Source organism: Equus caballus, chromosome 10, assembly GCF_041296265.1.
Source record: "Equus caballus isolate H_3958 breed thoroughbred chromosome 10, TB-T2T, whole genome shotgun sequence".
Lineage (NCBI taxonomy): Eukaryota > Metazoa > Chordata > Mammalia > Perissodactyla > Equidae > Equus > Equus caballus.
The window spans coordinates 88899331-88923727 of NC_091693.1; the positions used below are offsets into that span (position 1 = coordinate 88899331).

The 24397-nt window shown below is 40.3% G+C and overlaps 1 protein-coding gene across 2 annotated transcripts in view; it reads left to right on the top strand.

The window, feature by feature from the left end:
* PDE7B (phosphodiesterase 7B) overlaps nt 1–24397 on the top strand; it is a 294049-nt gene that overhangs the window by 15049 nt on the left and 254603 nt on the right. Inside the window, exon 1 of one of the 2 annotated variants that reach the window (XM_070225499.1) lies at nt 6811–6999. The exons of the other annotated variant lie outside the window; for it this stretch is intronic. The gene's annotated coding sequence lies outside the window, so the exon portion shown is untranslated. Of the gene's footprint in view, nt 1–6810; nt 7000–24397 lie in introns of those variants that run through there. 2 annotated transcript variants of the gene reach the window in all.

A 24397-nucleotide genomic window follows, 5' to 3' on the forward strand; every position in this document is an offset into this window, starting at 1 on the left:
CTATTAGCAACTTTCTCCGTTATCCAAACTGTTTCACAGTTTATAGTTCCATATAAGCAAATCTAATGTCTCTGAATGAAAATGATAGCCCATATGTGTTGTAAACACTCAAAAAACTTTATTTTTAGTACACTAGTTATGTCCTGTGGAATTAGCAAATTAATTAATCAAATAGTTGCAAGCAAAATATCCCCAGGAGTAAGCTTAGCTCCCCTACAGTCTGACTCTGGTGTAGCGGTGTAAACCAGGTCTTTGGAGCTCTGCGTTTATCTATCACCTATGGCTGTTTCTCGGCTTTTCTCGGGTGTTTGTGTTTTCCTAATACTTTGTGCAAGTTTTTCCAGTGCTGGGGTATCTTTGGAGCACAGGTAATCTTGAAGTTACAGCTAATAAATGCAAAATCTGTACACTGAGTCCTTTAGCTAAAGCGCCCTCACTAATTATTTACTAGCAGTTTACAAATAGCTTGAAAAGATATTTGGTCGAGAAGAAATATTAAACAGTTGAGAAAAATGTGCTTGCTATATACTGCTCTATTGACTTTCTTTTTAAAAAGATATATATTTCTAGTTTTCCTACATTATGTGATCTTTTTTTTCCTTTTCAAAATAGAAATGAGAAAATTGGAATTTAAAAAGAATCAGTGTTCAATAATTTTCAAATAAATTACTATATGTATGCTAAAACATCTTAAACTAAAACACATTCACAAGTGGTAAGTTTCATGAAATGTTACTATTTTCAACTGAAATCATACTTTATAGGGAAAATTGACAATATTTAAGACAAAGGACTAAATTTTATGTGTTACTCCATGAAGTTTTACAGTGAAAAGACATTTTAGCTTTAGACTTTAACATTTTTAGCTAATTGTTATTATAGAATAATAACAGAGTTATTACAAACTATTGAGTAACTAAATAGGAGTTATGCACATTTTTTAATAGCTGCTTCCTCAAATTCTTGCAAAAAGTTACGTGTTTATTTTACTTTTAACAGAACAAATATTTAATGTTTCTTCCTTAAAGGAATGCAAAAAGGAATCCATAAATGAATTTTTAAGCTAATTTAATGCGTCAAATTTAAATTTTAAAAAACTTTACACACCTGGTAATTTTGACTTGCCTTTAGGTTATTCATGCAATCTTGAGTAAGCAAGATATCTTCAATTATTTGCTAACTGTGCAATGGGCTTAAAATGATGTCATCTCTCTCAAAAGAGGTGTGACATCATAGCCTGAATTAGGGTTTCAGGCTAGGAGAAGTTTTTCCGTGTGGCCAAGATGAGTATCAAGTTCCACACAAGGGAGGGTCCTCTGAGTCCTCATCCTTGCCCTGGGCCATTGTTCCACTGCGTGATGCCAGCATGATAGCAATCATGTGCCTCTCATCATGCTAGTGCTTAAATATGTTGACTGTCACCCCTTCTGGTGTCTACATTTTATCAAGAGAATGGTCTGACAAATCCAGACGTGGAGAAAATTTAAAAAGAACACTGTTTGTGGGGTCTGTGGCAGACACCCAGGACTGTAATATGGTGGGCTTCTCTGACTTCCCCCACTGCACAGGCAGCTTCAGAACTGTGTTCAGTGTTCAATCCAAGGGAATACTTACGCTTGCTTAACTGAAATTGAATTTTAGGCCCAATATTCTACGTTTTTCTTGCTTAGTTTGGCCTAGAGGCCTTAAATATGTTGGCTGAATTATTTTTTTTATTGTAAAACCCTCAGATAAATAATCACATGATTCTGTTTTTCCTGCTTCACAAAGTTGTGTACATATGTGTGTGTCCATGTAAATTTATAGAGATAAATAGATAGATATAGATATTAGGTCAAGCCACTGAAGTGAGAAAGTTTTTGGCCCAAAACAGTAAAATATCAGTAATTTCATGGGGTTCAAGCATGTGTATACATATACATGTATATTTATGTGTGTGTGTGTGTGTACACATATGGGCGTATATAGCCAGATAGTTGGTACATGATATTAATTCTAGAATTAATAGAATCTAGAATTATAAGTAATTGTGTTAGATCTCAGAACTGGGATGGATATAGACTTCTTTTGATCAATGTGAAACTATCTAAATATTTGCACATATGACAAATGATTAATCAGACCCAAATTTTAATACATTATATTCATGAACACTAGTCTTGAGAAAAAATTTTAATTTCTGCTTAAATCTTCCAAATATGCTCAGAAACTCTCCAACATATAGGTGTGATTTTCCCCATTTTGATGAACAAACTCAGACCCCCATTGATTAAATACTTAGCCTCAGGTCACTGCTTTTAAGTGACAGAACCAGGATTCATTCACTCAAGCATCAGGTATTTGGGGAGCTAATATGGTGTAGAGACTGGAGAGAGAGAAGTAGAAAAGACAGAGTCCCCATCCCCAGTGAGAGGAGACTGACAGATCGTTACAGATACTGCTAAATGCCAAGAAGAAAATAAGACAGAGCAATGGGAGGCAAGTTGTTGGCAGTGGAGATGTGGGCACATAACTGAGAGGTTAGTGGAGTCTCCTCTGTGTCTGAGATGATAAGAAAGAGGCAGCCACACAGAGACCTGGCAGAGGAGTGATCTAGGCAGAGGAAAGGGCTGGGGCTAAGTCCTGAGAAGAGAGCAAGTTTCCTTGTTTGAAAGAAGAAAGGCCAGTGCTGCTGGAGCAAAATGAGATGATTGGATGCGAGGAGATGAGTGGCCCTTGGTAGGTAGCACCCGGACCACATGGACCCTCTAAGGGGAAGGGCGTGGTTTGAATTTTACTCTTTTTACTGTGAATGTGAGACTGTGGAAACCGAGTAGACAAGGAAGAGATATCATCTGATTTATGCTTTAAAATGATCACTCTGGCTTCTGGGTGGAGTATGGACATCCAGCCTCAGATACAGAAGCCGTCACAGGCAGCTGGTGGCTACGGCAGGCAGGAGGAGCGGTGAGGGTAGCTTGGATAGAAGTGGAGACAGTGGAGTGGTGGTCAGTGTTCAGATGTGAGTGTCTGTGAGTGGACAGATGGGCCTGGATGGCAACTGGATGAAAAGGAAGGACAGCTATACGCAGTGCTTATGATCCCAGATTCTGGAGCTGAGCTCTCTGGTTCATATTCCGGCTCAGCCTCCTACCAGCTTTGAAAACTTGAACAAGTAAGTAACCTGTTCTCAGTTTCCTCATTTGTATAATCAGAGGAGGATGTTAATTATGCCCACCTTACAGAATTGCTATACAGATTAAACGTGTGTGTTTGTGTGTGTGTGTACACTTAAGACTGAGTTCAGTAGTAAGTACTATGTATATTATGTACATGTCAGATAAATAAAAGACATTTGAGAACATCTGATTTTCGGCTTGCATGACTGCAGGTACCGTTGACAAGATGGGGAAGACCGAGGGAGGATGAGGCTGGAAAAGTGGGGTGCAGGAAGAAGTTAGGGGTTCTGTTAAGGATACGTTAAGTTTGAGATGCAGTGTTCAGAGGAGAGATTAGAACTGAACTTAGATTTATCAATATCTATGCTATTTAAAGCCTTGGCACTGAGTGACCTTGGCACCTAGGAAGACAATGTAAATAGGAAGGGGAGGAGGACTAAACCTTCCACCAGCATCCAGAGGTGGGGAAGGAGGAGAAGCCAGGAACGATTCGGACACACACACATCTAGCTTTCACATGGCGCTGCCTGTCCTACTGGAGCTTTCCCAGAGCTCCTGCTTCAGAAGACTCTGCAGACATGAAAGCCTCTTTATGCATTCCCAGTGGTGAGGGGCTGCGGCTTCCGGCTGGGACCCTGACGGCAGGAATTTTCCATACATACTTGAGAGAAGCACAGAGAAACTGTGGTATGAATTTGCTGCCCCATGTCTGCTCTCAGATGTTTTTAGCACAATCACAGTTAAACGTGGCCCCTAGTGAGAGCCCAGTTGCTTTAAATTGTGCCATTATTATGTATTTTCCACCACACGAAAGTATGGGCATCTCCAATGTGCAGACTTTTGTTTTGATACAAAAGTCTAGAACTAGAAGAGAATCGTACCATAGACACGACATTATTTACGACAGCTGGATTTCCAGTTGGCCCACCAAAGCCTTTGCAACCCACAGGATATGATACCCAAGTGCAAAGAATACACAGACCCTGAGCAACGCGGGAAACAGGGTTATGGAAATATTTGCCCCGACTCCTTAAGATACCAGGAACACACTTCCTCTTCCTCTTATTTGGCCTAGCAGAGCAAGGTTGGAGGGTTGCCTATTGGGTGGCGGGTGGCAGGGGACAGAGAAAGATGCTCCTCTGACCACGGTCACTTGTATACAAGATAGTCATTGGTTGTAGAAAACAGGGGTATGAGTTGAGGAAAAGAAGCCTGGGGAAGGACAGGACCCTCAAAATCTAGTCTTGGTGTTGACACTCACATATGCTGGTCCCAAGAAGGTCACTAACTGTTCTGTGGCTCAGTTTCCTCTCATTTTATATTGGTATAAGAATCTCTCACAGTGTTGTAAGAATAGGTCCATTTTATATATTATATGTAAAATATATATATGTAAAATATGTATCCATATGTGGCGGTATAGATATGATGAAAGATCTAAATAACTATTAACTACTATTCATCATTATTGTTGTCTTATAGCCTCATACCATCTCTTTAGTTTTTATTTTAATAAATGATCCTTAGGAAAATATAAATGGCAGGATTTTAATAATGTGGACAATATAACAGAAACGAAATTAGAAAGAAAACAACTAGTTCAGACAATTCAGCATAAGTCCTATTCATAATAGCATTTTGATTAGGTCACCTCATTAGCTCTTCCAGTTTTTCCTGAGAGATGCCTCAGTGAGTTGTCAAAAATGATCTAATTCCAGCTTTCTTAAGGGCTTGAGTGTTACAGAGAATAGTTCAGTTGCCTCAGCAAGTTTTATCTTATGTAAATATAATCAGTAGCATCCTCATAATTTACCTCTAGAAAGCAATCCAGAATTTCATAACAAATCATATTACTATTTTAGCACTGCTCCATGTGCTAAGCCAGAAAGAATTCCTGTTTAAGATTTCGTGATTTTATCAATGACTTCCCAACAAAGACACGCTTAAACTTTTCTCGTGCAGCATCGTCCACATTACACTAACACCGCTGTTGTCTTTCTAAGGGTACTTTCAATTTCACATAAGATCCTGCCAAACAAAAATCATGCACACAAAAATATTTATGCCATACAATTTGTGTAGCTCCTCTGACGAATGCAATCCGTCAAGTGCAGGTGTTCATAGAATCTTTAAAAATGGTTAGAAATCAGAGGTTCCCTTTTCATTCTGTCAGATTAATGCTCTTTGCTTCAAGACGACACAAGGAAGGAGATCCAGTGGTGTGCATCCTCCCTGCCTAATAGTCTCACAACGCAAACTCATTCCACATTTGGAGTGGGTCTGTTAGACACGGACTACGAAGAGCTGAGCACGCGCATTAATGGAAGGCTCCCACAGTAGTTTCACCTGGAACCTCACTTTTCTGCCCACTTGCCACATTTTTGCTTAGTTAATACACGATTGATTGCACTCACTGTGCACAGGAACTTAAACACTCCACATCTCCCCATTACTATTGAGTGAGTGTGCTGTTTCCCCTTCCTTCACATCCAAACCTTTCACTTAAATTCTGTTTTTGAAAACCTCATAATCAGCAGATTGCAATAATCTTGGACTTAGGATTTTTCTCAGTTTATGTTTTATTCTATAAATAGAAAGGGTTCTATGAAACAGAACAATTTTTGTGTCTTGGTGTATTGTCTAAAGCATTAGCGTTTTGACAATCTGATTTCAATTAATTTTCTATAATTACTCTTGCATTAATGAATTAATTTACATGCATGAAAAAATTTTACTCTGGTAACAGTCCATGTGCACAATTACTCCCTAAAATGAAGGTATCTTGTGACTGTACTTCCCTTGCAGAGGGAGGGCCGGAGCTGAGAGCCAAACTGATCTAGTCAGCAGTCAGTAAGGCGAGGCTATTGTTTGACTTCCTTTACTCTTCTGCATCACAAACTTCTAAATTTCCTCTGTCAGAGACCCACTGAATTCCCAAGCTATCCACAAACACAAAATGACATGACAGACAAAAATATCTAAGAATGGGGGTAAAGATGTTCCCCAGAAACCTCCAAGTGTCCCTTTGTCTCCAGACTTTTTAGACTTGGCACTTGAGTCCAAGAATATTCTCAAAAATTTTTTCACTGAAATAATACAATGTCCTGTGAATATCTTTATGATGGAGTTTCTTTGTCTAAATTGTTTTTGAAGGGTTCTTTAATGATCTCATGTAGTATGATATAGTTCTGCTAATTTCACTAATTCTGGAAAAGAATAGGTGCTTTAAAATAGTAATAGGATTTACTGACTCTATGAACTAGGTGTATACGATTTATTTTAGTGGGCATTATGTTTATCTTTGTTGTATTGTAAAAGCAACACAACCGTGTTGTAATTGGAGTAATATGAAAATGTAGATACTGATAACCCTTGTTAAGACTTTGGTTTATATTCATAGACATAGATATTATTTATTAAAAATGTTTAAATTTTTAATTGCAAATCTTTCAAATGTATAGAAAACTATAGAGAGTGATGTGACAGACATCTGTGTACCCACCACCTAAATAGCTGGAACGTCATTCATTCATTCAACAAATACGTATTGAAAACTGCTAAGCTAGGCTTGATTCTAGGCCTTGCAGATTCAGCAGTGAGCAAAATAGATCACAGAGCCGCAGTCAATTAAACACACGTGTAAGAGATGAGAGTGATCATCGCTATGGGAAAAAGGAGAGCAGAGCAGACAGGGAACGCTGGGGGACTGGGCGTGAAACCGTAAACCCGGTGCCGAGGAGGTCTCCCTGAGCAGATGGCCTGTTAGAAAAGACCTGCAGGAGTTGAGAGTGAGCCATGCAGATACCTGAGGAAAGAGTGTCCTTGGCAGAGGGCACAGCAGGTACAAATGCCAGGAGGCCGAGGGAGCTGCCTGCCGGCCCAGCCTCTCTCTTAGCTCTTCCTGCTGCCTCCTTAATTTCCCTCCTTAATCCAGTGGTTTTCTTTCTTCTACGGACTTTTGACTTCCTCTGTTGCTGAGTTTTAAGCTTTCTTCCTTTCTTCTTTATACATTTCAAACTATAAATTTCCCTCCCAGGACCTTTTTAGCTGGATATCATAATCTTTAAAATATGCTATATTCATCGTGGTTCATTTCTAAATATTTTGTAAATCCTACAGTTTTTTTCTCTATTCAATAATTATTTAGAAGGGACCATTTTAAATTTCTAAGTGTGGGAGGTGGAAGAGAGAGTGCTCTCCTTTATGACTGATTTCTAAATTTAATGCGTGGTGCTCAGGGAATGTGCTTACGTAAAATGATTCTTGATATTTTTGAGACTTGCTTTGCAGCTGAAGTCACTAATTTTTGTGAAAAAAAAATCCATGTGAGAAAGAAAAGAATATATTTTCTGCAATTGTTGGAAGCAGTGTTTACAGATAGCTTGTTAACTGTGTTGTCAAAACCGTCTATTCCCTTATTAGTTTTTTGCCTGCTGGATCAATGTCTGCAATGAGCACATTAAAATCTCCTGCTGGAATTATGGATTTGTGAATTTCTCCTTGTAATTCTGTCAATTTTTGCTTTGTACACTCAAGGTTTGCCTGGTAAAGGAATGCAAATTCAGAATGATTGTCTTCCTGGTGACTGTTACTTTTATTTCTGCTATGAAGTCCATTCCATCTACTATTAAAATATTAATAACATCTTAATAATATTCTAATATTAAAAGTTTCTATTCCGGTTCTCTTTTGGTTACTATTTTCCTGACACATCTTTTTTTCCTTCTCTTACTTTCAACATTTCTGTGAATGCATATGTTTGATGTGTCTTTTTAGATATATAGCTGAATTTTATTTTTTAATTCAATCAAAGACTCTTTTACAAACTGTCAAGCTAAATCCGTATATACATTAAAATTTATTTATTCAATTTTACCTTTGCTTTTCTATCCATCCTGCTTTTTGTTGCTTCTTATTTACTCTTTTCCTGCTTTCTACTGGATGGATTTAAGTTTTAAATTCATTTTCTCTTCATTGGTTTGGAGATTAAACATTTCATTTTTTGGAGTTTTAGTGACTATCCTTAAATTTTTAACATTCATGCTAGAGTTAAAATATAAATGTTTAATATTTCCATCATACCACAGAGTAATATAAAGAACTTACTTAGATCACGTCCAGCCCCCAAACCATGTTATTACTGTTTATATTTGAGCTCTACCTTATTTTCAGACCCTGAGCTATTATCTTTTAAAATTTTTTTTATAGTAAATGCTTATTTAAATTTACCTCTCATTTCCAACATTGTTCAGCAAGGTTTCCTGCGTCTCGTTCTCCCTGTCTAGTTCACGTTCTTTCTTTGAGGGTCTGTAAGTGGTAAATACTCGCAACGTTTAGACTGAAAAATGTCCTGTGCAACCCTCACTCCTGGGCGAGAATTCTCCGAGCTTCAATCATCTTCTCTCAACACTTTGAGGACAACGTTCACTTGCATTTTAGTCTCTATTGCTGCTGATGAAATTTTTCTGAGTCTAATCGCTGTTCCTTTGTGGTGCGCCGTCTTTTCTGGTTGCTTTTAAGGATTTGTCTCTGTGTCTGTTCAGGGTCTCTGCAAAGCACACTTCAAGACAATATTAGAAATACAGCAGATTTCTTGGGGGAAATGGCCTGTGAAGGATAAAGGGCAGAGGGAGCAGGAGTAGACAGCAAGCCTTCAGGCCCCAGAGCAGTTCTGCGTCTGAGAGCAGAGAGAGGAAGGGAGTGTGGTGTGGGAGGAGGCTCAGCCTGTGGTGCAGCTCGGGGCTCAGCCAGGTCCTGGGGTCTCTGAAGGAGACCTGCTTGTTGGAAGAGGGTGGCGGTGGGCCAGAAGGGCTGGATGACAGTAGCTGCATCGTGCATGCCCAGCATGGGCTGGGAGCTGTCTGGGGAGAGGATGGCCTCCGTGTGAACAGTGCAGCAGACCCTGGAGGCGCAGCAGCTGGAGGCTGTCAGCTAACTGCCCTCCTCGCAGAGATGCTCCTGAGAATGACCCCGTCATTCTCGCTCCGCAGGCTCACTACAATGTCTAGATTTACTTTCATTTATCCTGCTTTATAATCTCACATTTCTTCTATCCTGTGTGTCACGTATTTCACCAAATCCTTGGTAAAATTTCAGCCACACTTTCTTGGAAAATTGCATCTCCCATCCTTTCTCACTTTCGTGAACATCCCTTACATCCATACCGTATGTTCGGCCTTCTTGTCCCAGAATCCCTTTTTCTTAAATACTCCTTCACATTTACCATAGCTCCACTTCTCTATACTACATAGAGAAAATTTTCCTTAGATTTCTCTTCCAGTTCTGTAATGTCTGAAAGGCAGTTGATCCATGTTTGTGTTTTCCTCAATTACCTGATTTCTCATTTCTAGAAGATGTATTTGTTGTTTTAAATATTTGCACACTCCTATGTCAGTGTCATGCTCCTCCCTAGAATTTTGATCTTTTCATTTCTCTCCAATAATGTGTATCCTCCTTGTTTTGTGGATGCCGTCAAATTGTTCTGTTAACTTGTGTTCTTATTCTCCTGTCTTCTGATTCTTTCTTGATGAATTTGCTTTCATTTTTATTGTATTTTTTTAACTGTTTGGCTTAGATTCAGCAGAGATTTACTTTTTTCATGTCTTACATGTTTCGTGTTTTCTTCCACACAGCATCCTAGGAAAGTTGCCACTCGAGAACCAGATCACCCATTCACTTTTTACACTTTATATTCCCGTACCATTCAAATTCCGGGCTCAGGTCTTGGTTTTCAATTTCTCATGTGAAGTTGTTTTTTTCCCTGTATAACAGAAAGAGAAACTGTCTTGTCATTTCCCTGGAATGATGAGCAAAGACCTTCTTCCTCCTTTCCCTGAGGGGCAGCCCAGAGTCATGTTAATGCAAGGCTCTTGGTTCTAGTTTTCTTCACTTTGGCTTCTGAATGGACACTAAACCCCCAATCCTATATCCTAGGTGTTATAAGTCATTGACATCTTTCTTAGTTTTGGTCCCCGCAAAAGCAGATCCTGAGGCAAGGACTCCAGGGCACATAGACTCTTTGGGGGATATACGGGTCCCCAGCAAGACAGAGGAGAAGTGAGGGGAGGCAACCCATAGAGAGTGTGCTTTTAAGCCAGCTATGTGAGTGGACATTAAAGTGAGAAACTCTGGGAAACGGTGCAAAACACGTCTCATAATCAACCCACCCCAAAGGGTAAGGGAGCTGGTGTATTTATACGCTGTGTCTGTTGAGGGTCACTAGAGCAGGGGGAGAAGGAGACGCTATTCTCTGACATTTCCCATGTGCCACGTGCGAACAGAGCAAGCTTCCAGAGTTCTGGGGAGAAACAGCCCTAAGTTACAGAGATGCAGATCCTGGCCATTGAAAATCAGCAGGAGCACCCTCAAAGGCCAGAGAGAGGTGGACAGGGAGCTCTCAGCATCTGCTGCACCATCCTGTTGTTGCCACACTTCTCCCATGACCAGAACATGAGCATTGAAGTCCCTTCTTTGCTCAGGTTCTTAGAGACTTTCTTTTGTTTGTTTTATTTTAAGAAGATATTTACAACTTTTGTCACATATTCTACCAAACTTTCATTGTTAATGTGTGTTTATAATTGGAAAGAGGTGTACCTGGATCAGTCCTCGTCTTGCTGGAAAGAATATGCCAAGATGTACACTTCAATTTTATAATGCACACTTTAATTTTATAAAATAAGGGTGTTGGCTCCATGGCCAAGTGGTTAAGCTCACGTGTTCCGCTTCAGCGGCCCAGGGTTCACCTGTTCATATCCTGGGTGTGGACCTACACACTGCTCATTAGGCCGTGCTGTGGTGGCATCCCGCAGAGAGGAACTAGAATGACTTACCAGTAGGATATACAGCTATACGCTGAGCTTTGGGGAGAGAAAAAAAAAAAAAGAGGAAGATTGGCAGCAGATGTTAGCTCAGGACCAATCTTCCTCACAAAATAATAATAATAATAATATTTTACAATAAGATTATACTTAATATGCCACTATAACTTGCTTTTCTCCTTAAAATAACTTTGACACTTTTTCCATAGCTGGACATGTAGGTAGGTCTACCTCATGCTTTTACATTTATTTCTCCAAACTCTTATGGGTCGATATTTGTTTATAGGATGTCACTATTACAAAGAATGCAATAAACATCATTGCACCTACATTCTGACACATCTATTGCTGGTGTATCTCCGGAATAAATTCCTGGTACTAGAATTTCTGTGTCAAAACTTTCAGCACAGTTAAATTTTAAAAGATATTACCAAATATACATATATTGCTGTGTTTTGTTTTTCCCATTTTTATTCTCACCCACAGCAAATAAGGATAACATTTTCCCCATCCTTACCAAAAATGTCAGTAATATCAATCATTTGATTCTTTGATGATCTGATGAGTTAAACATGATAGGTTACTTAATTTGTTTTATTTTAATTATTAATGAAGACAATTTTATATGCTTCTGGTCCTGGGTAGTCACTTATATGACTTTTGCTCATATTTTTATTGGCCTGCTCATTTTTTAAATTTGATTCATAAGAGCTTTTTTCTGTTGTGAACACTAACCCTTTGTCATATATCTTGAACATATTTTTTGAAGTTTGTATTTAATTTTTTTGAAATTTTTTATTGTGTTTTATTACCCATGTAAAATTTTATGTAACCAAGTCCATCCATTTTTTACTTTGGGGTTTATCATTTTCATATCATGCTTTTAAAAAGCCTCCTATAATGATTAATTATAAAAAGAATTTAAGCAGTTATTGAGTGCTCACTATGATCTGGGCATATCATGACATGAGGGAAAAGGGACAAAGATGAATAAGAAATCTTTTATTGCTTCAAAAAGTATCATATTAAATATAAAATATTTTGTTCTGTAGAAGGAATGAAGTAAATAGAGCTTTTCCACTCTACAAACAAACAAGGGAACAGATAACAACTCTCCCAACTTGTGTATCTTTTTTAAAGAAAAACTTAAACCAGTCAAAACATCAACATGTATAGTAAATAATAATATTTAGAACCGATCAGCCAGAAAACCAGGCCTAGGACTCAAGGTCTGTTTACATACTGATACTGTAAGACTGTCAAACAGTGCCGCTTCTTTATTAGCTGAGGCAAATTCTACAAGACCTACAAAAAGAGGGTATTTTTTACTGCACTTTTTTTTATCTTTAACCAAGATTCATCTCAGTAGCATTTTTAGATGACTACTGGAATGACCGGATTTTGCTAAATGTGGATGCAGGAGAATACTCTTCAAGACACAATCTCTGACCTTAAGGAAATTCAATTGGAGGGTTAGATATGCACAAATGAAACAAGAATAACTTGAAGGGAGTTAGTGTGGGACGGCCCTGTGTGTACACACACACGGACGGCTTAGAGAGGAGCTCGGCGGCCCTGCAGCCATCAACAGGTATTCGTGCGAAGTCAGTGTAGGGGTTCCTTACATTGTGATCTTGCGAATCCTGTTGATGTTTGCTGACACAAAGGACTTTTGGACAGTGGGAACGATAGAAATATAAATAAATTTTTATATGTATAAAATTATTTAAAAATGTAAATACCAAAAAGTTAAAGAAATAAAGACAACCCAAAAGGCTTGATTTTTTTGTGTTAACGTAGGGAGCAGAACAGTGAGCAAGCCATGAAGGCAGATGCTCAAAAAACCCACTTATCTTTGTTTTCATGCCCAGTAGCACTCCACCCCGCTAGTCACACGTGGACGTGGCTGACGGTTGCCCCTCCTTTACATGCCGGGCATGACCCTCTTTGGCTTGAGTTGCCTGTCAGCAAAATGAGATTCAGAGGGAGGATCAAAAGGAGAGAACAGTGGACCACACATCATCCGGGAAACAGAAAGCCCACTCGAGGAGGTCTCTGCTCTGGGCCACATACTTTGGAAGCAGAAACAGTGGTGTCTAATTGAGGGTCTCAGGACTTTATTCGTCTAACAAACATTTAGAGAACACACACTGTGGGCCAAGCACCGTACGTTGAGATGAGTGGAACCAAGAGTCGCTTTTTTAACCAGTTAGAGAAGGGAAATCTCAGGCAACAGCAGATAAGTTGGAATGGCAAATTGGGTGTGTGGAACTAAGGAAAACACCGCAGACGTGGTCTGATGGCTCGGAGGTTTCAGATTGGACGTGGGAAAACTGAAAGTAAAGCAGGATGAGAGGAATCCTTGGGAGCACTATCAAAAGTATGAAGAAGTCAATGTGTCTTTATTCCTTGCCCTGGAACTTGGGAAAAAGAATTTAGAGCTCATCTTCCACTGGGCTCTGAAGTTGAGGAAGTTAAAGCCAAGATTGCTACATAAAAGAAATCCTCCAGCCACAGGGATTTCAGAGAGCTTAGCTGGATATTTTCCTCTGGGGCTGGTAGGGAGAGGGAGAGCCGAATTCAGGGGCGAAGCAGGCAGGAAGAAGGAAGTTGTCTGCATGCTTTCTTTGCAATCTAGATAATACTAGAGCTCAGCAAATGAATAAACGAAATTATAAATTTGCTAATAGTTCCAATCCCAGAGATGCTGAAGAGGAAAAAAATTTTTTTTCTTTTCCGGGCAAGAGTCATCTGAGGGTAAATCGCAGCCCAGGTGTGGCGTTTGCATGTTTCCCTCAGTGTGTGGAGAGCCTGGGGAGCGCAGAGGCCCCACAGGCGAGGCAGGCACTTGGAACATGCTAGTGGCCCGTGCTGTTTTATCTGGCCACGTGGGGGGCACATCTTCGATGTGTGCTGGAATCACAGTATTATATAAAAGAAACAGTGAGTTCAGTGCTGGAGTCTGCACATTAAAATCCAAGCTCTGCAGCACGTTTTTAATAACAAACACCCATCACGATGACCTGTAATCTAGAGCAGCCAAAGGCCTCATGACCATAAGAGGCTACAAGCGAATAAAACCCAAGATTCCTGTAAGTAAGGCAACTTGCACGGACACCAGAATCGAATCAATTTGCAAGTCACTAGCATCTGGACTTTTCCCTTGTCTTTCTCTATGTTATATGAGATTTTACTTTAGAGGAACTCAAAGTTTTCCAGAAGAAGGCAGTGGAAATAATTGTTTTGTGTAACTGAAATAACTACACGACCCTTTTTGTTGCACATTCTTAAAAAATGTTTGAAAATTAGTTGAACATAAAGCTGAGGAAGACTTGTCTACTTTAACCTCTCCTGTCTTCCCACTTCCTTTAATTTGTGGAACACGTTTAGAATAAGTGCTCTCTTTATTAGACAAAGGTAAAGTTCTTTTGCTAGGTCTTTAATAATATGCTTTGGAACCATTCCTCAAATCAGATTTAAACGTGCAAGAAGCGATGAGATCTGGGATGAGAGTAAGGCAAGCAGGAGCGGCTGGCGTTTTTGTCTAGGGGAATTCCTGGAAGCCTGTGTGTGACATTGGCAGCTCACTCTCCCACTGGATGTCACAGCCCACCAGGTTCTTGTCGATCAGCGTGCAGTGTGACCACCTGAGAACAGAGACTTTTGTTGAATTCTCTCCTGCCTGCCTGAGGTCCTCACAGGGCCGACTAAAATCCTCTCTGTACTTCATGTGAAAAAACTCTTCAACTGAGAAAGGACGATTTTCAACTTTTTTCCCTCTGTTTCTCCTGCTTCCTGGCCCCTTTTTTTGTTGGTTTCCTCTCAATATCCAATGCTATTCCACTATATTTCTTTCAATTTGAACATTCTCAGTTTTTCTCCTTCCATTCATCAATCCTTCTGCCTCTTTCCCTTAAGTATTTCCTCAGTTTAAACCCGATTCAATAATAAATATGCCACAGACTGAACAGGTGGGTTGCAGGACTTTTTCCCTTAAGATTTCCATCTATAGCAATTTTCACTTCTCAGACAAAAGAATGATGATGATGACAAAACTACAAAAGTGTTGAATCCTCGCAGTGTCCATGCAGGTTTTTAAAACAGGTTTTGCCCTGTGTGCACCACGTGACTTCGGAAGGCAGACTCTTTACCACCCTGGATTTGTCATTTTTACTTTGTTGACTAGATCTGTTCTGTAGTAAGAATGAAGACTATCCTCTCGCCCTCTTTCAAACTTCTAATGACAGATGGAGACCTCAGTATTTCACTAGATGGCCAGGAGTTTGACGTTTCCACTCATTATGGAGTTTTCCTTTACACTGAGCTGAAATCCATGTCTCTCTTTTGCTATTAGTACCACAGAGAGCAAACGTACTCTCCCTTTCACAAGGCAGACATCGACGCGCAGGAAGACAAATCTCCCTCTTCAGACGAGGCTCCTCAGTGACTCCAGGGGTTCCTCAGCTGTCAAGGTGTGCCGGGCCCTCGTGTTCATGATTTCCTTTTACTGATACACTCCAATTTGTCAATTTTCCTCTTTAAATCTTGATATTAATTTTTGAGAGTGCGTTAGTTATACACAATTTATGACCACCATTAAAATATTAATGTGTACCCTAAAATTAGGACTATCTCCCCAAAAACCTGTTAAACCTGTGGTCAAAGGTTGTGGGTCATTGTCAGCTACAGAAGCAGCAGCACAAACCGGACATACACTCAGTGTCCTGTCAGCCCTGCTGAAGGCTGGGAGCCTCAGCCCTCAGGAGAGGGCCTTAAGGCTGCCCAGCCCACGTATGCTTGTGTTTCCTACAGGTCAAATGATAATAATTCAGCAAAAGCGGGGGAGACAGTGTCTATTAAAGGCTAAGCTTTATTAATAAGCTATATTAATTCTCCAAGGCCATCAAGTCATAGGCAAGTAAAATAAATTTCTCTGAAAGGTGATTCCTAATTATATCTGCAAAATCTGATGTTTATTGCTCCAAATATGATCGTGTAATAGACAACGGTTTAATCAATGGGGCAATTCTAGTGAAGGAGTTTTATCAATGAGATCAATGAGAAACCTGCTTTATTCAAAGAACTGTCATCAAGGGCTCACGTGCGCCAGCCACTGAGCGAGGCTGTGTTCTCAGCCTTGGTCCAGACTCTTTTAGGGCTTTAAATATGGGTCAGAATAAACAAGAAAGTCCACATGGTCCCAGTTCACCAGTGTCCTCCCCTGAGACCCAGAGCATCTGTGTCAGGGACTCCCCGATAATGCTGGGGTCCCTCACACTAGGGTCCTACCCTCCGATATACTGAGATCACCAGGGAATGAAGCTCGTTTCTCATCCGGTTCTGCCCAGGCTCACTAGGTTGGATAGACATGCATAAATCTGCGTGGTGGATTTCTCCAGCGGCAAAGTCCTTTGGGTTTCAGTTTTGTTTCATATTTGGAAGGAAGAACTAATTTAATACAGGGAATATTACTTTACTTTATAAACGTGTTATATGAAGTAATCTCTGATTCTTAGTATATATCAATAAATTCTCACCCATTTTGAACCTTAGCAGCTCACATTCCGCACATTCATAGAGTTTGGGTGCCAATACAGTCCGTGTGGAATATAGACAGGAGTACACCTATGTATTTCATGGGTGCATACTAGCCTCCTATTTTACTTAAACAATAGATGTGATTAGCGTATTCCAAATTCTCTAGAGAAATTGGATCCTTCTAGTAACCACTAAGTAGGTATTGACTTTTCATAATTTTCGGAATTTTCCTGATTCTACATCACAGAAATGCTCCCCAGGTTCCTGGGCTCTCCATACTCAAATTCGACCCTTCTTGTACCCTTCCTTAAGCACAGCTCTTGTATGTCATGTTCTCAAAACCTGTACCCTGGTCCCGGTACTTTCTTAATGTCACTGGCATCCTACACACCAAATACAGGAGCCCTTGTTGGGTTTTATTCTCTTTTACTGACTGTGGCATTTGACACTGTTGGACAACATCAGTATTTCTGGAATTTATCTCTTCCCTTGTTCTTGGGGACATTCTATATTTCTAATAGTCAACAGATATTTATTGAACACAGAGATCCTAGTCATGTATATCTTTCTCATGGCCTTCTTCCACTGCTCTTTTCATGATCCCTGGGCTCAAATCTGTTCTTTATCTTTCCCTGTCTTCTTCTGAGCTGGCCACCTAAGAGTCAAATTAATAAAATTATAGAAATTTTCAGTTAGAAGTGACCAGCTAACCCAAGTAGCGCTCTTCAAATGTGGAGATGACATCCAATAAATTAAGTGTCTCCCCTAAGATCTTGCAGCTGGTCAGTGGCAATCATGCAAAGCCAGAGAAATTTCCTTACTGTCTCTTTAACTTCTGCAGAACGTCACTCAGGATCTTCTGATGCCCCAGATCCAACTCTCTTCTTGGTTTTCTAGTTCTGTCATCATATTTCTATTCTTCTCTATTTCAGAGCCTAGATTTTAGTAACATTTGATGTCTCTCAATTTCTCACTTCCTCCCACCCTTAGAGCCAAATATTCACAATGTCCAATAGAGACTTCCTTCAGGATGCCTTGAGAGTCTGTTTTTTTTTTTTTTTACTTCCACCACCTTGGCCTAGAGCTGCACCTCGGTGAAACTGTATAATGGTAAACACCTTTTCAGTGGCCTTCCAGGCTTTGCTGTCTCCATTATCAGTCCATTCTACGCTTCAATATTTGAAATATCATTTTTCCTCCATCAACCTGTCAGAAAACCAGTGCTTATCTTCATTTATAAACAGTTCTCTTTAAGTGTTTGTAAATATTCAGAAAAAGAAAAAATAGCCCTTTGGAGAGGAAGTATCTGTGACAAATGGAAAATTCAGACATCCTGCACTTGAGTATAAAAGACCCTATTCCAAAGAAATAGGCTCTGAAGGTGGGGGGAAAAGAGGTTACTTAGAGAACTAGCTAGCTCCTCGAAAGACTGTATGGAGAGAGAATGAGATAGAATTTTAATAATCATATGTGATGACAAGAAGAAAGAACACACGTTTCTTTCCACATCATGATACCAGGCAGTGAGCTGGGGGTACAAAAGCAAAGTTCGGTCAAATCAATTGTTGGTCATAACTGTTACGACATGTGGCTTTGTTGGACCTCTATTAATTCGCAGACTTGTGGCCACATTTTGATAATATGTGAAAATTTAACCTATCATGCAGAATCCTCACTATTGTGGAGAGCTCCATCAGCGTTGAGTGGGCCACACAACGTGACTCAATTTAGTTTGCTGCTAGTTTGCTGCCTAGCTTAACATCAACCCCTCCGTGTCTTATGGAACAAGGGCTTGACTCCAATCAAGACAGCCAACCCCTCCAGTCAGATGGCCACCAACTGCTAAAGAGTGAGCAAGTGAAAAACAGTGAGGTAATGTGATTGCCTTTAAGGACACTGTGAGGCGTCCTTACGTGGTTGTTGTGATAAAACTTCTCCAGAGTGTAAGGTTTTGAATCGATTAATGCCTTTATTGCACAGGTGTGCGATCTCTCCGTCATCAGTTCATTCTGTGCTCAAATAGCACGTTTCTCACATCAACCCATCAGAAAACCAGTGCTTGTCTCCATTTATAAATAGTTCTTTTTAAATGTTTGTAAATATTCAGGAAAATAAAAGACAGCCCTTTGGAGAGGCACCATCTGTGACAAATGGACCTCTACAGGACAGTAACAATGTTTTCAAGGGATACTTCCTTCCTCTTTTTTTTTCTTTCCTTTCTTTCTACCTTCTCTCCCTTAACAAATATTTGCAAGTATTTGCTGAGCATTTGTCCTGTGCAAGGCCTTGTGCTAGGGGCTAGAAATACAACAATAGGTCTTGCTTTTGAGTATTTTAAATTTCTCTGCAGATTAATTGCATAGACCTAAGAGAAAAGAATTCTTCCTCGAACTGTGATCCCACCAGAAAAAGTAAGAGAACATGAAAAGATCAGTCAAATCAGGAAAGAGAATATACCAGTTAGGTGATTAATGATGGCTAATACGGTATTGACAAGAAAACATACTAACTATACGCTTAGGTGTTGGTATTTATTTGAATGTTTGTACTATATTCGGCTCTCAAAATTGTTAAGCAAAGGCTTATACTTAGTAATTAACCAATATTTGTAAAGAATATTTTAATTAAGGCCTTTCTTTTCTTGAAAAGGCTTAATTGGGTATGTTAATCTATACTTTCTCAATTATCCGCATTTGGGAAAAGTTTAGTCAGTTGCTCTAAATAAGCATAACTTACGGCAATTCCTTGTTGTAGTCAAGTCGAAACCTGTAAACTAAAAATCTCACTTATTCTTTTCTCAATAGATTCTCGTTGTTTTTAGCACCAAATCCAATCTTTCAGCTTGATGTTTAGATTCCTCCATAATCTGACCACAACCTGCCTTTTGACACTTTTATCTCCCACTCCTCTCCAACTCTATTCTACTCTGCTTATGATTTCCCCAGATGTACCTTTGCATTTACGTATGTCATTTCTTTGTTTGGAATGCCTTCTCTTGATTCTCTCCCTCTGTAGTACGGTTGACCGTATGGAATTCTTTCTCTACGTCAGCTGCTGCATTGAGCGCTTCTACACGTATTAGCACATGGAATTGTTACAGTAGTCTATGATCCCAAGGAGACTCATTATAAAGATTAAAAATACTTAAGCTTGGGGCCGGCTCCGTGGCCGAGTGGTTAAGTTCGCGCGCTCCGCGGCAGAGGCCCAGGGTTCGGATTCTGGGCGCGCACATGGCACCGCTCGTCAGGCTACGTTGAGGTGGCGTCCCACATCCCACACCCAGAAGGACTGGCAACTAAGATATACAACTGTGTACAGGGGGTTTTGGGGAGATAAAGCAGGAAAAAAAAAAAAAAAGATTGGCAACAGTTGTTAGCCTAGGTGCCAATCTTTAAAAAAAAAAAAAAAAATACTGAAGCTTAGAGGGACTAAATAACCTGCCCAAGGTCACACAGTTAGTAAATGCCAAAACCAAACTTGAATCAGATCTAACTGCAGAGTCCCAGCGTCTAACCACTATGTTCTGACGCTTCCAAGGGCTCACCGCTGTGTCTCTGGGCAATTATCTTTGTGACCTCAGATAAATTATCCAACGTCTCTAAGCCCCAGTACACCTGGGAGAATATATATATATCCATAACTTCAGAACAGGTGGTTGTTATTTCATTTATGATTCTTACAAGTGTGAAATAAATGTCACTATCCTGGATTATTTAGAAACATAGATCAAAGAAGCAAAACGAATGTCAACATTGAAGTATGGTAGCTTTATTTTTCAGTGTTTGTAAATCTTTCTCTGACTATGTAATTCTGGGTACCTGGAAGATAAACGTAATTAATAGGATCTACCCCAAAGAGTATACACTTAAGGAAAACAAACATAGATACTATAAATATCTCTAAAGTTGTGTGATTTCTGAAAAATTTTAAAAATATCCAGGCCAGATGATTTTTCCCATTATTCCTCCCTCTTGGTTAGAGAAAATCTGTCTGGGAATAGTCTTGGTACTCTCGAAGAGAAGTTAAAAGCATTAATTCAATTATTACTTCATTTAGACAAACAATCTTCATTCGCCCCTATTTGAGCTAACTTTTCTGCCACATTCATGAGATACAGTGGCGGGAAGACAGAGTTCTTGTTTTCATGTGGTTGAGAATCTGAAGAATAAGCATTATATCCACAATCATGCAAATAACTATTTCCTTACAACTGAGCGATTGATTTAAAGAGAGGTGTATGTTGTGATCGGAGTGTTTAAGGGGAAGAATAAGTACTAGGTAAATCAAAAAGTCTTTCTGGATAAAGAGACATTTATTTAAGCAGGAATGCAAAGGATGTGCAGGCCTTGATCTGCTGGAGCAGGTGGGGGAGGCGTTGCTGGCAGAGGAAGCAGCACACAGCCAGCTCCAGAGGAGGGGCGAAGGCCACTGTGGCTGGGCTGCAGAAGGGGAGGGAGAGGCCTCCCGAGTGGCTCTGGACAAGGCTGAGGGGTGGTGTTCTAGGTTATGTTATGTTTGCTGGATTTTAGTCCAAAGGAAATAGGAGGCAATTAAAGGATTTTAAGTGGGTGTGTGCATAAAAGGAGGTGACATGATCAGATTTTTATCTTCAAAATATTTCTCTGACTGGTATGTGGAGAATGGATTTATAGGGAGATTCTTGCAGTCTACCCCGAAAATGATGGCTGTACTAAAGGTTGGGGGAGAAAAGATGGACAATTATTGACAGACCTGCTGCATACTTTGAAGAGAGGATTATCGGGGATTGACGAATGTTTGAATGTGGAATGCGACAAAGAGAAGTTATCAAGTGTGGCTCCCAGGTTTCTGGCTGGAGCAGCTGAGCATTTGGTTTCATTGACTTTGATGGAGAATCCTGGAGGAGGATGAGGAGGAGGAGGAGGCATAGAGAGAGGACGGGAGGGAGAGAAGGAGCAAGGAAGGAGGGAGGATGAGAAAATCCTGCAGCAAAGATTGCTCTGTCCTGGACTTGTTTCAGAACTGAAGATATCTATGAGCTATCCAGGTGAAGTTTTCATGAAGGCAGTCAGTGTATTGATGATAACTCTGAAGAAAAGACAGGATTATGGATACGACTTTGGAAATCAACAACAGGACTGTGGCATTTGGAGTAAAATAACATGAATAAGAAGACAGCGAAGTGAGAAGTGAAGAGAATTTAAAAACTCAACCCTGAGAAACACCAACTTTTAAAAATCAAGTGGACGAAGACGTGCCGACAAAGACTGAGAATGAGTGACCAGAGAGAGAGGATGAGAAACATAAGTGCTTGCTGCCCCAGAAGACAAAGAAAGGGTGCACTGCAAGAAGGAGGAGGGGGAGACTTCGGGCTAAAGTGACAGGAAGAGGCAGTAAATTCTGTCTCTGAAACACAAGATATACAAATAACTAATAGATACATGAAAAGATGCTCAACATCGTTAGTCATCAGAGACTAAAAATTAAAATCACGATGAGATACCGTTACATACCTGCTAGGAATGGCTATATTCCAAAAATCTGGCAATGCCAAACGTGGGTAAAGATAGAAACTGGAAGTTTCACACATTTCGGATGGGAATGTGAAATGGTACAGCCACTTGAGAAAACAAGTTTGGCAGTTTCTTAAAAAGATAAATTATATTTGTGTACGATATGGCCCAGCAGTTCCACTCCTTAGTATCTACACAAGAAAAATAAAACGTATGTCCACACAAAGACTTGTATGTGAATGTTCACATAAGCTTTATCCACACCAGCCAATAATGAGAAACAATTCAAATGTTTATTAACTGGTGAGGATAAAGAAAATGTGGAATATCCATACAATAGAATACTATTCATCAATTGGATGAACTTCGAAAACACTGTGCTAAGTGAAATAAACCAGACAGAAGACCACATCTTGAATGATTCTATTTATATGAAATGTCTTTTAAAAGTCAAGTTCATAGAGACAGAGAGCAGATGAGTGACTGATGAGGCTGGGGGTCTGAGTGGGCACTCAATGGCAGACAGGACAGCGGGAGAGTTGGAGGGGGATGGAAATGTTCTCAAACTGGGCTGTGGGGATGGCGGCACAACTAGATAAACGAGTAATCATAAGACTTTAGACTGACAGTGGGTGAATTTTATGGTATATAAATTTACCTCAATAAATCTTTAAAAAAAGGAGGTGATGGTTCTCCTTCTTGACTAACCAGGAATGAGGTGGTCCCTGTATCCCATCCCTACATCCCATGCCTTCCTGCCCCTCCACTTAATTTCACTCTGTTTCTAATCTTCCTTTACCGTGGAAGCAAGACGGTCTACTTGTTTTTGAGCCTCACTTCTGCTCGGAGTAGAGCTTTCTTCCGGGAGTTTGCCCAAGAATATAAATGAAATCTCTTCACTCAGCGCTTTGAACTTCCATGGGTCCTGCCAATTTGTAGGTTCTCAAGGACATCTTTAAGCTCTCTTCAGGAAACTGGTTCATTCTAGAAGAATCCTGAGGTTTGGATAATATGGTCCACGAACAGAGGCCCCGGCCTGTCCCAGAGTGTAGGTCTAACCGATTCAGGCTCCCACTGAACCACTGCCAACCTGACCCGGGAGGAACCTTGGCCCTGGGCCCACCCTGTCCAGCTTGCTCCAGCTGGAAGCTCTTGCTTCCTTTTCATACCAGCCTCAGGGTGTGAACAGGACAGGGGCTTGAGGGTATCCATTATATCCTTTTTTACTGTGCGTTATACGTGATTCACAATAATTTACAAACTTGCTCTGATAAAACAATGACGTTTTCAGAAAAAACTTCTATTACCAGAGACTTCTGAAGAAATATAATGTTGGGTTGTGGTGGAGATGTCAAGAGTTCCCTTACAAAATTGTTCTCTACGCTCTGATTTATTGGCAGAGGGAGCCGAGCAGACAGGCTCTAGGCGCCCTTGGGTGTTTGGAGATGCAGAGCTCTTGAGCCTTCACACTGCCCAAAGCAGCAGATCAGAGCGCTGCTATTGATTCGTTTCACTCTGATGACTGTAAATGATTCATGTCCAGCAGGATTTGTCCTACGAGAGAGAAAACAGTAGGAAGAAAATGTGCGCAGCTTCAAAGGGGCAGCTCGGCTCCACTGGAACCCAAGCAGGGCACTCAGCAAACCTGGCATTTTTAAGTAGCATCCCGAGCTCTCCCAGGAGTCAGCACCATCCTCCCTGAGAGATCGCTAGAGATCTACAAAAATGAGTAGGAGGAGGAGAGCATGGAGAAGGATCAAAAGAAGCAGCAACTACAGCCTCACCTTTTCTTGTCGGCGTGAGACAAGTTGCTCTAAGTCCAGGAAAGCAAATATACGCTTTAAGGGCTAGGGAGGGAAACGTATAAATCACTAATGTGAAAATGACCCTGGTCCACGTAGTGCTGTGATGTTTGGGGCACCCTGCTCTACTCGTGCTTCTCTGCTCATGAGCAACCCGTTCCCCAAGAAACTCCTAAAAGTTGAAATGTTTATTCTCATATAATTTTTAAAAGTCAATAGTATAAAAGAAAGGCACATTTTCATTTCTTGCAACCATAAACCGCGTGCCAACAAAGCTCTTGTTTCGCCTGCTCCCAGGGTTCAGAGGGTTTCTGCTGCGCACAGGCTTGGGTTGCACATCCTGACGAAGCACCACGTGCCCTGGCTTTCCCAGGACACATTCCTCAGGTAATGCTGCATTTACAAGTGCGAGATATTTTCTCCCAGCCCAAGCCAGAGAGCAGAGACATTCCTAATCTTTCTGACAAGACCTTAACTATAATATCGGGCTGTGTTAGGAAAACGAGATCACAAAGCAGAAGCAGTACTTATAATTTCAAGATGAGAACTCAAAGAATAATTAAAAATGATGGATGAAGAGAACCTGAAAG